Source organism: Lepidochelys kempii, chromosome 12 (assembly GCF_965140265.1).
Source record: "Lepidochelys kempii isolate rLepKem1 chromosome 12, rLepKem1.hap2, whole genome shotgun sequence".
NCBI lineage: Eukaryota > Metazoa > Chordata > Testudines > Cheloniidae > Lepidochelys > Lepidochelys kempii.
Window position 1 is genome coordinate 34,776,190 of NC_133267.1, and position 15,321 is coordinate 34,791,510.

The window sequence follows — 15,321 nt, forward strand, 5'->3', positions numbered from 1 at the left end:
GGCTATAGCTGTTGAACTTGCTATTGCCCAGGGGTGAGGTAGGGGGGAGGGCAGGCATGAGAAACTTTAGGGGAAAAACCCTCACTGAGCACATTTTACCCACAGTAATGAATAACTAGCAACGCTGGTTCCTCCAGACATATCGGGTCATCAGACGGTGCTATGCATTTGATTCTAGGTGACGCTGTGCATTTTGATGGATTTCTGTTAAGCTTGCCTAGCATTATACAAAGTTGTTGCCATCTGTACATTAATCCGTTTGCTACGACTCAGCATGCACATTAATGGCAAGCATCAACTGGAGTCGCAGTTTTGCATTTGCTCTTATTACAATGGATCATACTGTTTTTAGTGAGAGTCGCACATTGATTTTTTTTTATTGGTATTGTGTGGCGGGAAGGGTGTAAACTCAAGACCAGGATATGGAGGGAGAGAGGGGTTAATTGGGAAATATGTGGATAATAGCTGTCCCTGACACCAACTGATAATTTTCTAAGTATTAAGGCTGTATGACAGGGCAGAATGTAGCCCCGTATTTCCCTATAAATCACTACATGCCAGGGAGTTATTCTGATGCTAATACCAGCACCTTTTGGAATACTGGGCCAAATTCTCAGCTGGTGTAAACTAATGCAACTCTGCTGGAGTCCATGGAGCTATGCTGATTTACACCACCTGAGGATGTGGACCATTGTGTGCAATGAGACCGACCAGGTATAGCAGAGAATAACCAAAGAAGCTCGGGAAGCCAAATTCTGCTCTCAGTTATACCTGCATGTCCGCACTGAAGGCAATGGCGCTGTACAAATGTAAGGCCTCAGTCCTGCAGCTGACCGTGTAGGGGCAGACTGTGGGGAAGCCGCATTGAAGTCAGTGGTTCTCTGCCTGGGTGCAACAGTCTGCCCACACACTGTCAGTTACTGGGTCTGGGGCTTGACCGACGATATAAGAGTTCATAGAATTGCCCAAGGTAGCCTCTATGGATGTTGTCTACAGAAGCCATTCTGTTTCTATTTGTGTTACCCTGAAAGGAAAGGCACAGAGTGATGCATGGTTATTGAGATAATTAATTTCAGCAGCTGCATATGTTGAACTGGAGACTTTTAACAGAGCATGGCTGCAAGGCTAAACAGGAGCCTGGAAAGAAGTGGGAAATCACTCAGCTGTGAACACCAAGTGTGTCAGAGCTTGTCTCACTTGGACAAGTTCTCCCAGACACTGCAAATGATTTGTGCCACTGCCTCACTAGGCAGACATTCCACTGTTGGGGACTGAGATTTCCACCAGTGCAACTGAATATACCCAGTTTGGTGAATAATTACCAAATGGAAATGCATACAGGGTCACTGAATATTTGGCATTGTCTCCGCAGTGCATCATAACTTTATATACACAGGCTAAGATTTTCAAAGATACCCAGACAATCTGGGCACCCAATTTTCAAAAGACAATTCAGACAGTTTTCAAAAGTGTCTAAATGACTTAAGTGCCCGGCTCCCATTGTCAGTCGTTGGGAGCTGGGTGCATGAATAACTCCTTTAGGAGCTTCTGAAAATCTCACCCTGGCTGTCCGAGCCCCCTAGCTCTGAAAATCTCAACCAATGTATTTATGCATACATGCATCTTCCTGTGTGACTCACTTGTGACAAGCCAAGTCTTGTGACTTTTTTCATGAGTCCTGGGATTTCAGTTGGATGGGCCACCTCCTGGGAAAGAGCATCCATTGAGGGCTGCAGCAGGAAGCAGGCAGAGCTCTCTCCCGCTCCCTCAGGAGTTGGTACCATTCTCACTGTGGGAGGCAGGAGAGAGAGAAAGGGCCCAGCAGCTCAGGGTGGCTACACTCCCCTTTTTACCCTCAAAACAATGGGACAGCTCCTCTACTTCTCCCCCTCCATCCCTGCAAACACCCAGCAGGGAAAGGGACAAGGGGTGCAGTCTCCCCCTCTAGAACTGGGAGAAAGGGGATGAAGAATCCCAGGAGATGCAGGGTTTGGGGAACAGAACTGATGTGGGGGCTGGGCAGATGTGGGGGCAGAACTGATGTGAGGGCTGCTGAGGGATGGGTAGAATTGATGTGACAGGCAGCTGTGGAAGCAGAGTTGATGTGTGGACTGTGAGGGAGATGACTGATCTGGGGGCAGAATTAATTGCTGGGCAGGGGATGGGCATATGTGGGGCTGAGAACTTCTGCATGGGGGCTGAAATCACCATACTCAATACATTTGGGAGAGTGGGCGACAGTAATTGTCACATGCACACAATGCGGGTGGGCAGGGGGTGTTCAAAAACACAGACCCAAAACCACAGTATAATCTTTATTTTGAAAAGACCCTCATGATTTTGGGGGTCTGACTCAAGATTTTTGAACCTTTGGGGGTGGCAGTACTAGATATTTTTGTCTGACATGTTATCTTTCCTCTCTTTACTACAGCCCTGACTTTAACTGGCATTTCTAATACAAAACTTGGAGAGAGGCATAGATTCAAAAGTAAAATTTAAATGCAAAAAAAAATCTGATTTGGATTTACATCTGGTGGTTGGCTCTGAATTAATCATCTTTCTCATATAAAAATCAACATTTCCTAATTATTCCAGTAAATGTCCATTAATCTAATTAATTGCTTTCTTTAATAGCATGACATTGCTGCTCAGCTGAGAATTCAATATAGCGTGTTCTATCAGTGTTTGTCTTTGTTTATATTATAAGGTATGTATAGTAAATGAAACTTTATATACTTCTTCCATGTTTAGAGATAGCATGTCAAAAGTTTAGATGGGAAATGTGTCTGATTTGGATACTATTTACAGATTGTCATCAAAGCACAATAAAAAGATACTACATATGACAGACGTTTATTTATAACCTGCATCTTTCTGATCTCAAGTTGGGTACCCAAAAATTGAATCACTGTTCACTTCTGAAAATTTGGGCCTAAATAAGTAAAGGTTGACAGCAAAGCAACAATTTCCTTTACAGGGAAAGCTGTTTAGCAGAGCAAAATGTGTCTAACTGATCTAAATGTTCAGTTAGGAAATGGAACCTAAAGCTGATAAGGCAGTGACAAGCACTCAGAATGTGCAGGCTTTTATATTGTGTATTCAGTTTGGAAATGAAAGTGGAATCTGTGCAAATATGAATAGTTTTCTTTTTAAAATAAACACCATTCAGAGCATCATGTTTCATATCAGCAATATTGTTGAACACCTCTTCAAACTTTATAACAACCTGATGTGTTAGGTACATCCAGTTGTGTTGGACACTTGTGCCCTATGCAAGAGAGAATTGCCTGATTATAGAAAACGTTAATTAATGAATTACTTGCTCGGCTGTCAGAAACTGAACAAAGGAAATCAGCATGAGTCTCTAATGCTTTATGATTCACGATCATCTGTAATGCACAGTTGTTGAAATGCAGCATTCTGCTGAGAGATGTGACCAGCAGTTTTGCTGTTTGGAAAAAAAACAAAACCTTCTTGTCAAGATGGCAAATGGGAAACCAGCCTCTGAAATGCTGAAAATTGTAACTTTTCCATCCTGAATAAGAAACAAAGCATTTTGCCTTGCTTTTATGACAAACAGCTCTTGTTTAATCTTCCAATCTTTGGATATACTGAGTCAGTGACTATTCTAATAGCAATATATTAGTTAATCCTTATGGAACATGTCGTGATAATTCCACCTAGAAAACAATTCAAGGTTTAATGGCTACCAGATGAAAGCTGATGTTAAACTTTCCTGCTGTTCTAGAGTAAAAGAAATGTGGGTGTTTTCTCTCCTGGTTTTTTTTTTTCTGAAATTAATCTTCTGACAAGAGCACACCGAGTTATAGGGCCTAATCACATCAGCGACACCATCAGAGGCTCGTTCACCTGCACATCCACCAATGTGATCTATGCCATCACGTGCCAGCAATGCCCCTCTGCCATGTACATTGGCCAAACCGGACAGTCTCTACGTAAAAGAATAAATGGACACAAATCAGACGTCAAGAATTATAACATTCAAAAACCAGTCGGAGAACGCTTCAATCTCTCTGTTCACTCGATTACAGACCTAAAAGTGGCAATTCTTCAACAAAAAAACTTCAGAAACAGACTCCAACGAGAGACTGCTGAATTGGAATTAATTTGCAAACTGGATACAATTAACTTAGGCTTGAATAGAGACTGGGAGTGGATGGATCATTATACAAAGTAAAACTATTTCCCCACGTTTATCCCCCTCCCTCCCCGCCCGCTGTTCCTCAGACGTTCTTGTCAACTGCTGGAAATGGCCCACCTTGATTATCACTACTATCACTATCCCCCCCCACCCCCGCTTTCCTGCTGGTAATAGCTCACTTTGGTTACAGTGTGTATGGTAACACCCATTGTTTCATGTTCTCTATGTATGTAAATCTCTCCACTGTATTTTCCACTGAATGCATCCGATGAAGTGAGCTGTAGCTCACGAAAGCTTATGCTCAGATAAATTTGTTAGTCTCTAAGGTGCCACAAGTACTCCTTTTCTAGTTATTTCAGAATAACTTCCTCAATCATACAAGGTGATTTTTAGATGGGTTTCATTATGAAATGCATTCTAAATTCTCTTTGTGCAGATGGATGGTAGGAAGAGTAAAATCTTCCCACAAAATAGGAAACAAAGGGGAAAAGAGCTATTGATGAAGATCCAATTCAGCTTCGCGTAACTCTGTGAATGTGTATGTTTAAGCCAGTCCGCAAGTTGATAATAAACTTCTCTTTAATGCCATATGAGGTAGTAAAATATCTGAAAGTGAAAAAATGTGATATGTGTGAGAATTACACTGAATTGTTCCCCAGGTTGCATCACTGAAATATTGTCACTCAAAAGAGGGGAAGAAGAAGGAATAGATGAATATTAGATAAAAGAACGAGCTATACAGACTGAATTCTGAGTTCTTATTTAAAGCTGGTTGAAAAATGAAAACCTATGTTGAAATTTTGAACTTGTTTTCCTTTTAAAGTCTTTGGAATGGACCCATTTTTCATTGTTTTGAACAACCAGGTTCTTGATAAACAAAACATCTTGACAGAGGAAAGGCCCAAATTTTCACAAATGATGAAACATTTTGACAATGTCAACAATCTTTTGTGGGAGGGAAAAATCATTTTCAAAAAATGGCTGGGTTTGGATTAAAAACAATAACAACAAAACCCCGTCCCTTTTCATTCAAAAATTTCAACTCGCTCTGTCTTATTAGTTCAAAATGCTACAGATCAGTTTGCGCGTTCCTGATCTGTCAATTTGTGCTCCTGTTCTTTATAGAGTTAAGCCCTGATCTTCAAAGGAGTTTAGATGCCTTACTCCCACTGATTTCTTTGTGGATCTGGATCTCCCATTTCAACAGCAGCAATCACAGAAACCGGTATTAAAGTGGCAACCGCAAAATCAAGAACTAAGAGGGCAATGCAAAAGAATATATGATCAGCACTGACGTGGGTTTCGCATGGCCTTTATATGGAGTCAATATTCTGCTTCACATTTAATATGTAATATTTAAGTATGCCAAGATACCTGTGTGCTTCCTTAATACATAATATCTGAGAGGCAAAGATGCAGTTTTGGAAAAAAACAGGAGGTTTAAGGCTACCATTGCCATTCGGATCTGACCCTAAACCAAGTGTAAGGTTTTGGTTTCAACTTGATTGTGCCAAAGTTCTTTGGGCTGTTCTTGCAAGATTTTAACCCCCAAACGGTGCCAGCAATGGCTCAATGAACTGCAGGTTTTACATAGGTGTGCTCAACTCATTAAATAGCACTAATTCATGTAGCCCTCATTCAGAGACATACCCGGGGCAAGCAAGCATATTTGCATCCCCTAGAAGTGACACAAGGGGGTCATGCAGGGTCATGTGCTTCCCCCCCACCCCGGATTTCTACCTTCCATTTAGCACAGAGGTTTTCAAACTGTGGGGCGCACTCTTGCCAGGATCCGCCTCTTGACAGGACCCAGCGGATCGGAAGTTGGCTGGATCTGCCTGGCTCACTTGGCCCCTGGCTCTCCACTCTGTGAGAGCTGGGCAGTGCTTAATCTGTAATGAAAGGGGTGCCAAGGCTCAAGCAATTTTTTTTTACTTTCACAACTGATGCAGCAAGCCCAGATTTGCCAGGGCTATGAACTGCCAAGCCTAAAGGTGCTGGGCTCAGGCCTGGCACAAATATAAGCACTGGAGCTGGAATGCTGACTGGCTGCCTGGCATCCTTCCCTGCCCTTTTCCCTGAGCCAGGCCACCTCTACATGGCCGGGCGCACCCCAAACAGAGTGGAGAGCCCAGCTCTGAGCTGCACCCCTGACGAGCTCTTGCCTCTCCACACCAGCCCGGGAAGCCCAGCTGCCATGAGATGCTCCCCAAGGCACTCGCTCTCCTCTTCCTTGGTGCTCCTGGTCCTGGAGCAGCAACAGAGCCAGGGGAGCATCTCATGGCAGCTGGGCTCCACAGGCTAGGGCTGTCTCCAGGGGCTGGCAAACACTGATCAATGGGACTACATACAGTAGTAAACATTATGCTCAGGAATAGATATTTTCAGGATCATGCGCTATGATTTAATTTTTTTATGAAGTAACTCTTGGTTCTGAATATTCCATGCAAAGATAAATTGCATATCAAAAACCAACTTCTAATTATAAAACAATGACTAATCAATTAGATCACTGAGGATTTCAAAAATCTTTAAAATACTGGATTTAAATCTTCACAGGTAAAATTATGTAGAATAATATTTGACATTTCCTGTTGCTCTCTTGATCTTACATATAAGTGCATGTCTGAATTCTCTCCTGACCTAGTTTCTAAGACATTTGCTATATATGATTTTTTTCCCCAGGTCCCTTAGAGATTTATCTGCTGGCAGAAGACTGAGGATATGATCAACTGTCTCCTGCTACTTAGGACAAAGCATCAATTTACTTGGCCAGGCTACAGACCCTCTTGTAAGTTTCATGCTAACAGGGATCTGATTTGCATACTGTTCTATGCATTATATTTGGATTATAAATGATGAAATACAGACAATTATGGGTTTTTTTAAATTGTTGATTGGAACACCTGCTCCAAGACAAAGAATGAGTGTAATGTATTTTGCCATTTCTCCAACTGATACTTGAGCTTTTAGCCTGGAGCTTCCTTTCCATGAACATACGTTCACTAGCTCTTTTCAGCATGATGGAATAAAGCTACATCCCATAATGAGACGTGCCTGTGTTCAGTGCTTCTGGATTATGAAAGGAGCTGACCTGTGTTTAAATTATAGATCAAATCCTGCATCATCCTTTTAGTTTGGGTGAAAAGACTGAAGCGTTTTAAACTAGAACATGAACAGTATTTCTGTAACACAGTGATTCCAAACTGTTTATCTTATTTACAACACACTGGTTAGGAGATCCCTCCTGTTACATTGTGACATGAGGGATTTAACCATGTCACTGAGTTCCCAATGTGAGTATTTGGAGGGGCTCCAGCTAAGCCTTTTCTCTCTCACTCCCCTCTTCTTTTAGTGGTGTCATGGGGCACACAAAGGGTTAATGATTCAGGGCAAGGGCTGGGGGGGGAAAACATCCCTCTGTTAATTGGGGATGAGGGCCAGCTGGAGATCATTATAAATTTCTAGAGGCTGTGACCCTCTGTAAAGCACAGAGATTTGGGGGTGAGGATGAGGATTGGGTCACAAGAAGTTTAGGCTGCTCAGTGTTGATAGATAGGAAAGAGGAGAAGGTTTCTATCCATACTGAGCTCAAGCTACAGGGAAATTAGAGATGGTGTTCCCTGTCAGTCCAAGGAGCAGTCAGCTGCTCCTAGAGTGTTCATTAGTATAAGGATTTCATTTATTCTTACTAGCTGGTGAATCTTGCCCACGTGCTCAGGGTTCAGCTGATTGCCATATTTGGGGTCGGGAAGGAATTTTCCTCCAAGGCAGATTAGAAGAGGCCCTGGGGGTTTTTCGCCTTCCTCTGTAGCATAGGGCATGGGTCACTTGCTGGAGGATTCTCTGAACTTTGAAGACTTTAAACCATGATTTGAGGACTTCATTAGCTCAGACATAGGTGAGAGGTTTATCGCATGAGTGGGTGGGTGAGATTCTGTGGCCTGTGTTGTGCAGGAGATCGGACAAGATGATCATAATGGTCCCTCCTGAACTTAATATCTATGAATCTATGTATGTTGGAGAAACATACTGGGCCCAGGATCTTTAAAAAGTATCACGTTGCTGCTGTGATATAATGGGCTGCCATAGGACCTTTACTTTCATAATGGATAGTTAGGGCTTGGTTGTGTCTGGAATGAGGGGAGGGCACAAAGAGTGCTCCCCAACATGCGCATGGCTTAGGGGACTTGGAAAAGCCGTGTCCTTGCATGTGAGAGTGTGAGGGTTCTGAAAAGCTAGTACCTACCACAGCACAAAGGGAGTGGGAATGACAGCCCTACCTCATCTGTGACATTGTGATGGTGCTCCATAGAGCCCCAGGAGGCAAATTTGCCTGAGAATTTCTGCTGGAGAAGTACAACTGCCTCTTCATTGCAGCCCTGTGGCTGAAGAGCCCACACTGACCCCTTACAGTTCTTCTGGGACTGTTAAACTTGTGAATATTCCTGCCCCTATGATAAACCAGACTGAAATGTACTCTCAGCTTTTCAAAGTCTCCGCTGTCAGGCCAAATGACCCAGTGCAGCTTTTAATGTGTTTGTGGTTCTCCACACTTCAGAGCAGCTTAAAGGAAGGGGCAACCATGTAAGTTTAGAAGCTGGCGATTGACACCTGTAATTAGGAAGGAAAGCAACAGCGTATCCATCCTAGTTACAAGTTATACATTACATGAGTACCTGTTAGTTTGGTATGTGAGCGTTTTGAGGGTTCATTCTTCTAGCTCTGCGATGTGTGGTGTTGGACTACGGCGAGCAGCGTGCTCTGGATTGCTTAGAGAAAAGGAACTAGAAGGGTAACTTATGGAGACAAGTATACAAAAAAATCTGTAGGTGATGCAGAGGGCAGATGGTATAAAGGTGTTGTTTCTCATACAAAAGGGGCGAAAAGAAGCCGAGGAAGGAATCGGAGGAACTCAAATGAGCTGTCTGTATGCAAACAGTAGTGAGTATGGTGAATAAACCTCCAAGTACAGGAATAGCAAGTTTAGCCAGCCTTGAAAAAGGGCTTCACAAGTCCTTATTTTGTTTCTAATGTTAACTGAGTAGCACAGAAGTATGTAAATGCAATTCATATACGAGCACACTAGAGGGAGGACAAGAATATCAGGATGGTGGGAGTTCTCTTGCTTTTCTTTGAAGAAAGAATCTGATTTAGACCTACTGACTGCTAGCTTACTTCAGTCATAAGGCAACAGCTTGGAGGTTAAATGTATTGTAGGGTACAACTGGCTACCATAAGCCAAAGAATGGGAACAGACACAAAAGGATCCCAAGGTTTCCTTATATCACCACAGCATTCAACATTGTCACATATCACCCTGCCTAATGCAAGTTGTCCATGTAATAAATGGTCATTCTATTCAGAACAATGAAAAAAAAAATTTATTTTACATTTTATCTTAATTCAGTATGAACCAATCAAAGCTGTGAATTCCATTTTTCCTAGACAGCTGTTAATGCCAGTAACATCTCTCCTCCAGTGGAGGGGTTATCTGTTCAATCATCATTCCCTGTGTAGCACACATGGCACTAGGCGGTAGTAGTAACAAGTACTGCTAAAGCAGCAGTAACAAGACCTTTTTTAAGCAGCCCAGTAAATACAGTGGGGGCTTAAGGGAAGCTGGTTTCAAAAGTGCCTCCTGACCCGAGATTTTGATGGCGAGTCTCCACTATCAGGGTAGGGGAGATGCTTCGGTGTCACTGAAATAAAGAGAGAAGAGAAGAAAAAAGAGAGGATTAGTCCCTTTAAACTGTATTTGCATAACAGGAGCCCTAGATGTCAATTATAATTGGGCCTTTCATATGGGGCTAGAATAAAATATTTCATGGGCAGAATATTGCATCACTGCCTGCTACAGGATTTCTTGCACCTGAAGCATCTGTCACAGACAGATGGATCTTGGTAAGATCCAGTCTGGTAATTCATACGCTACAGAGAATAAGAACTCCTCTTGCAATCCCCTGTAAGAAAACAGTGCTACAACATACGAGTATTTTCCTTCACGATATCCCCACTTAGTATCATTATTTGCATTGCAGTAGAACTTTGAGACCCCAATTGAGCTGAGGGTACAGTTGTGCTAGGCATTATATCTGAGTGCTTTACAAAGGAGGTACCGTTATCCCCATTTTAAAGATGGGGAAACTGAGGCACAGTAAGGCAAAGTGACTCACCTAAAGCCACCCAGGAGACCAGTGGCAAAGCTGGGAATAGAACCTAAGTCTCTTGAGTCTTCTAGTGCTCTCTCCACTAGACCACACTGCCTCTCCATTCCATTGAAGGCTCTAGTCAGGCAAACACAGTTCAGTGGGACGTCCCACATATGTGTTAGCAGGATCAGGCCCTGGGTTAGCTCTTCTCTCTGCTTTTCCCTTGATTATATGAATGCAGTTCCTTTAATATGTTAGGAACAGTATCCTCTACCACTAATTAAAATACATCCACAAAAGAGTGCATGCTTGAATATTGCTGAAATTAAATACAGTCTTGTGTTTTCATTAACTAAATGAATATTGTGAGATCTCTGATTACAAAGACCATGCAGTGGATACAATTGGAAACTCCTATTAAACTCTTAGACAGTCTTGGTGATCTGCGTTCCAGTGAGAGCCTGGAAGAAGCCACTTGGCTAATAAGCTCTCTTGAAAAAGAAAAGCTTCCAAACCTAGTAGAAGCTTGATTATTCAACAGAGAAATCACTTAGGAAAAATGAATGCTTCTGTGGGCTTGTTTTGTTTCCGGAGACTTTCTTTGCTGATTGCTCTCACTCTCTGAATAAAATGAGAGAATCACATAAATAAATAATGGCAACTCTCAGAGCTGCTTTTTTATCCAGCTCTTAGCAAGTAAACAACTGTGATTACGCTGGCTTTTCTAAATGATCAGGCCCTAGAGGAGCTTGTTCAACAGCTCCCCGGAGCTCTAATTAAAATATATCCTCTCCTGACCTAGGCAAACTAGCATATAGCAAGCACACAGCCGGTTTCTAATGGACAGCTGCAGGTACTGACATTCCCACCTCTCACTTCTACCTATCCAATATATATCCCCCTTAACCTAGCCTCTCCCCTCTCCCTCTGGAGAGAGTAACATCAGAACTAGCACAGAACAATGGTTCCATTGTAATTGGCTTCTGTACAAGGATAAGGGGAGATTTCTTGTATGTTCTTCTGCCACCATGCAACACCATTGCCCATTCTTGCATCCCACATGGAATCAGCCACAATACAGATCTGAACATGAGACACCCATTGTTTCATGTTCTCTGTGTATATAAAATCATCCTCCTGTATTTTCCACTGCATGCATCCAATGAAGTGGGCTGTAGCCCACGAAAGCTTGTGCTCAAATAAATTTGTTAGTCTCTAAGGTGCCGCAAGTATTCCTGTACTTAATACAGATCTAATATGGGATTTGAATGTCCTATTACGATCCCTGCCTTTCAAAAACTGGGATTTGAATGTCCTAGTGCGATCCCTACTAGCAGATGGCCTTACAGTTGTGGCCATTTCAGAGAATGGGTCGTATATGCTTCAGAGGGTTGTGGGGGAAAGGTGCTTGCAATGGCAGAGTGCAGTTAAGGATGGAAATATACAAGGGTCTATATTTGACTTGCATGAATTTCTGGGGCCTGCAGTTCATGACAGCAAAACTGCTGAAGGGTAAAGTGTCACGGTCAAGCCAATCTGGTGGATTGCTCTTCCCACCATTCTTATGTGCTGATGGTAAAAAGGATGAATAATCTTTTTCTGTCTTTCTTTACAATACTCTGTTTTACACCTCTGAATAACACAATAGGCTTAATGCAGCGTGCTGAATGACAAGGGCGGAAGAGAGATTGCTGCAGCAGAAAGAAGAACATTTAGGCTCAGACCCCAGAAGTATTTAGGTGCCTAACTAATCTGGGCCTTAAAGTGTTCTCCTCAACTGGTGTAAACTGGGAAAGGATCATTGATTTCAATAAAGCTATGCTGATTTACACCAGCTGAGCATCTGGCTCTGATTCTCCATCTTTTGGCATCCCACAGGCAGCATGAAACTATCTACTTTAAAACAATCCTTTTTAGGACCAGTGTTTTCCTGAGAAAGCCTGAGTAAATCTGTGCCAGAGTTCTAGATGAAGAAGAGCATAAAACTAAACTGCTGTACCTTAACCTTCAGCAGATTTCTCATGCTTTTGCAGTGTGCTGGGCGGCTCAGCCTCTCTGCACTTCCATGAGTGCAAAAGGCTCTTAGCAATTTAAAGAAAGTGTTCAGGACCTTGCAGGATCAGGGCCTTAATTTGTTGTTGTTTCAACAAACAGCGTGATTAAAGACCAGAAAGTCTATTAGCCAACCCCGCGGATATGCTTTGTCCCCAAGGGTGATCATTTAAAACTCATTTTACCTTTTGTACTTTCTAGTGTGACCTCAAAGGAGGTGTCTTGCTCTGGTGATGTCCCATCTGCGATTTTACACCGCAGATTTTGCCCCACCACAGCTCTCTGCAGTGGACTCTTAGTAACAATCCTATTCAGAAATGCAATTCAGAATTCTGTACTCTTTCAGACAGGATATTTCACAATCTCAGATTCCCTTGTTGCATAAATCTCCGCCTACAATTTCCTGTAAGTATCCTCTTCTAATATGAAATAAGTTGTTTTCCTTTGTTTTGTTTTTTTAAAAAAACACATATCTTATTGAGCTGGTGGAATTATCTATATTAACTTTCAAAACTATTGTACTAAATTCTGTTGGTTTGCAAACACCTCCTACAAAATGAGCAGATTTATCAGCTATTATAGAGCTTTTAAATGGATCTGGCCAAATAGCATTTGTCAAAGCAAAAATTTAATGAATTTAGGTCTTTTTGTAGTCTATGAATCATTCAGGAACCATTCCTGATTTCAGTGAATATCTAGTATTTGTAAGTATTTGAAAAATAGTTGGGGGGGGAATACTTTCCAAATTATTGACAGTTCACTCGCCATATACCTTGACTAGTTATTTATTCACTTTTGGGCATGTGTGGTTTGTCATATAGTATATTTCTGCTTTCTGGATGGACATCTGAAAGTTCTTAACAGGCGAATAATGAATGGCAAAGAACGAACAGTGAATAATCTGCTTCTGGTTCAAATGGGTAAAACAGCTGAAAATCACAAATACTTTGGTGAATATAGGTAGTTGTACAAATAAAATAATGCATTATATGGCCCCAAGTTTAACAGCAAATTTAATTTGAGATTCTTTTAGTGAATCATACTTTTTTACTTATTCAACCCGATCTACCTGTAAACTAGAGCCTTTTATTAGTAACCTCTTCATAACTGAACAAATCAATAGAACTTAAAACACCAACTGTATACAGGAGCTGGTCTCACAATCCTCATGCCTGACCACAGGCAAAATTCTTATTGTAGTAATGGGAGTTTTTCTGTATGGTGTTCCTGTATATTCAGGCTCAGAGTTTTTAAAACAGAGTCGAATTCTGTTCTCATCTCATTTTTACAGATTACTGAACAGACTCAGATTTGAAAAGTAGTTTCCTCCCTTCGGTAAGGACCTATCTGTTCCTTCTACAACACTGCTTCAGTGGAACTAGGCCTCTTTACATCAGCTTAGAATCTAGCCCATTGAAAAATATAGTTCTTTGTACCATATTGTTTATCTGCTGTGTTCCTGTAAAGAAGATACTTTAAGAAAGAAGTAATTTGCAAGTGAAATTTGTAATTAGAAAACCTTAACAGATTTGCCTATCTGGCAGTCCGCCTGCCTGATGATTAACAGAAACAAAAGGCTTACCATATGTTTTATTGGCTTTTTCCATCCATTAATGGAGTCAAGTAATTGTCAGTGTTTATTGCACTATATCCATAAGTTTGGGATTGGGGAAAAATATCCTTTATTGAGATAGCACGTCTTCTGGAAAACTGGCATTTCCTCATATAGATCCATGTGCAAGCAGGCAGAAAAATGAACTCTGGAGACACAGAATTTAGAATTTATCCAGTCTAGTCCTTGTCCATCTTTGTGGGTGAAAGGGACAGAAACATTAGGCTGACTAAAAGACAAGCTATGAAAACCTCAGCAAAGTTTTTGTTATAATAAAAGTTCATGTCATTTGTGATAATATGATGCCGGTAATTAGTGTGATCTGAAAAGTTATTGTACTGGCATGGAGATACCATAAGAGCACACTCTCCACTGTCTTACAGCTTGTGTCATCATTTTCAGCTGTGCAAGGTGGGTATAAAATGCAACTACTCCAATTTGGAAGCACTTTACTTCCACTTTGCACTGATGTAAATGGCATGAGGAAATGGAGAATCAGGTCCCACTGATGGGCTAGAAATAGATATATATTGCAACCTTTCAGGTGTATATAAGTCACTTTAATTTTAAGGAGAAGACTTTACACCTAATTTGTTCTTGTTGATAAAAGTCAGTATGATGACAACTGGTGATAATAAAGGTCATGGAAACACTCAAGATGATAACCAGTGATTTGTGCCTAATATCGAACAGTAACTGGTACATAGCTGAACCCTAGAACTACTGAGCAAGAATATTTGAAAGATATTACTTTATTGCCTACATATACAGAACTCTGGCCAAATACATTAAGTATTAGAGCAGTGATGCTCAGACCTCTGTGGTTCAGGAGCCAAACTTACCCAAAAGAGCCACAGTAGTATGAATTCATTATTTCATTTACTACTTATAATATATAATTCTGCCAGCAAAATGACTGACCAAGTATTCTACAATTGGTTAATAACTTAGACTGGTTAATAAATAAATCACAATGTTTTAATATCATGTGCTACAAAGAGCTTCAGGAGACACATTAAAGAGCCACTTGCGGCTCCTAAGCCTCAGTCTGAGTATCACTGCAGTAAAGTCTATTTAAAAAAAAAAAGTAAAATTGCCAGGTATGAAGCAGTGGACCTCGTATTAAAGATTTAAAATTTCAAATACCAATAGGTGTTGTGTCTGCTTGATTACATTTCATTACGTAGTTATGGAATTTATTAATGGTGATAGAACAGATTATAACTTTCTAAAAAATTATCCAAAGGGTCTGTTCCAACCATTTCCTATTGAACACATGCATTTCCTTATTGCAGGCCATTTGGTATTTTCACGGGTGATCAAATCAAGAAAAAAATAAAATC

General features: G+C 41.3%; 1 long non-coding RNA gene across 1 annotated transcript in view; it reads left to right on the forward strand.

Moving 5' to 3' along the window:
- LOC140896372 (uncharacterized) overlaps positions 1-15,321 on the forward strand; it is a 109,062-nt gene that overhangs the window by 36,625 nt on the left and 57,116 nt on the right. Inside the window, exons 2-3 of the long non-coding RNA XR_012154534.1 lie at positions 5,288-5,457; positions 6,848-6,953. This is a non-coding gene — a long non-coding RNA (uncharacterized lncRNA). The remainder of the gene's footprint in view (positions 1-5,287; positions 5,458-6,847; positions 6,954-15,321) is intronic.